The sequence below is a fragment of the Tupaia chinensis genome, unplaced genomic scaffold (genome assembly GCF_000334495.1).
Source record: "Tupaia chinensis unplaced genomic scaffold, TupChi_1.0 Scaffold143734_1, whole genome shotgun sequence".
Classification (NCBI taxonomy): Eukaryota; Metazoa; Chordata; class Mammalia; order Scandentia; family Tupaiidae; genus Tupaia; species Tupaia belangeri.
This window is the reverse complement of record NW_006203583.1, coordinates 25,562-27,647: the sequence shown is the minus strand read 5'-3', so window position 1 is coordinate 27,647 and position 2,086 is coordinate 25,562. Positions and strand designations below refer to the sequence as shown.

The 2,086-nt window shown below is 41.6% G+C and overlaps 1 pseudogene; it reads right to left on the bottom strand.

Annotated features, from left to right (window-relative positions):
• Positions 1-31: 31 nt before the first annotated feature.
• Positions 32-897, bottom strand: LOC114005395 (nucleophosmin-like; annotated as a pseudogene).
• Between the last annotated feature and the right edge of the window lie 1,189 nt (positions 898-2,086).

The window sequence follows — 2,086 nt, the reverse complement described above, 5'->3', positions numbered from 1 at the left end:
AAAATATTAACAAACTGTTTAAACTATTTTCTTAAAGAGACTTCCTCCACTGCCAGAGTTCTTGAATGGCCTCCTCGTCAGTCACCCAGAAGCAATTCTTCATGTAATTGATGAACTTGGCTTTCATTTCAAGAAGAGAACCACCTTCTTCTATACTAGCTTGCATTTTTGCTTTAATGTCTTCTACAGAACTAGGTCCTTTTGGTGTATTAGGAGTTTTTCCCTGTTTTTTGGAATGATTTTTGACCTTTGAATCTTGGTGTTGATATATTGAGTCTTTCCATTCTGGTTTGATCTTTGAGCATTTTTGTTAGGAGTATCTCATAGATTTCCTCAGTGGACCTTTTTCTTCAGTTTCCTTATCTTCAAAATCATCATCATCATCATCTTCGCCATCATCAGCTTCATCATCATCTTTATCATAAGCAGCAAGTTTTACTTTTTCCCTGTAGAATCTTGCGATTATTTCCAGGGGCAGATCACTTTCCAGATATACTTAAGAGCTTCACTTCCTTTTTCTCTTCTGACTCTGGATCTTCCTCCACAGCTACTAAGTGCTGTCCACTAATATGCAAAGGCCCTGAACCAAATTTCAACCTTAAGACCACAGGTGGTGTTATTTCAAAGTCCCTGAGGGAAACCGTTGGCTGTACAGCCATTTTCAGTGTTACCACCGTTACTTTAATTTGACTGTCTTCATAATTCATTGCCTCTGCTTCGACAATGTGTAATTCATCCTTTGTACCAGCCTCTAAACTGATCATTCTTAAATAACTAGTGTTCATGTTCATCATCATCCACTTTAAAGTGATAATCTTCGTCAGCCTTTAGTTCACAACCGAAAAAGTAGTTCTGGGGCCTCAGGGGGCTCATGTCCACGTCCATCGACTGTTCCATAGGGTGGTGGCACACACTTAGATGGGCAAGAAGGCAGATGAAGGTAAATGACTATGGCTTCCCAAAACAGCCGTGTAGGACAGAATCACTCAAGAGCTACGATAAACTTTTTCCGGATGAAGTGACAAAAGCTCAAAAGGTCCAAGTCCGGTGGTGCTTCTGCTGCCGGTGGCGGCTGACGCCAAGTCCCTGGAAGCAACCTGCAGTCAGTGCCCCGCAGCCGCAGCCGCCGGCCCGCCCCGCCCCCGGGAGGAGAGCAGCAGCAGCAGCAGCAGCAGCAGCAGCAGCAGCGATCTACCTGCGGCCGCCATCTCTCAACTGGAAACGGCGCCCAAAATAAAATAATTCTAAAATTAAAATGAAAAGTACCCAAATACTCTAGTATTAAGTAAGTATATAAAATTTATTGTTGTTGATTAATAGTGTTAAACTATTTTGGCTGCTGTACTCTCACATTTGAATTCCTATGAATAAGCTGAAATCGAACATGTTAGATTGTTTTCCTGAACTGGTTGTTAAGTTAGAGCCAATCACAGCAGCTAGGCTCCAGTCAATCACAGGTAAGTAGCCTTTTAAACTGTGTTAATATAGACAAACTTTGGAATGTAACCAACTCATATTGTTTCCCTACCTTATTCCTTAACTTTCATTTTTGTACCTCACGTTCCCATTCCTGTACACGTCATTTTCCTTTTTACAGAATTTAAATACCATGCAGCCATGAGGCTAGCCATAGTTGCTTAGAAATTGGTCTGCAAATTCAATTCAAATTGTGTTAAAATTTGCTCAGTTAAAACTCTCTTCAATTATGTGACCAGCAGATGGCATAATGGCTACATCACTGGACTCCCACATAGTCTATCACAGTTCGAGTACCAGACCAGTGGCTTAAACTCACACCAGGCATGTGTTCATGTGTGCCCAAGATCATGAGAGGAGAACAGAGGAGAAGGGATTGTGGCATGGCCATCCCCCCAGGAGTTCATTTCTCACTGTCATTCTGTCTCTCTCTGTCTTTCCTACAAGTGCACACCCCTATAGCAAAACCTCCCCCCAAAAAAAAATCTCCCTTCAATTAAATTAGTTTATTTTTCTTTTAACAATAGGTATCTTACTTTATTCATGCTTAGGGTTTTTTTCCAATTGCCAGAGGGTACATGTGCTCACAGAGAGAGAGAAAAATGGGGGG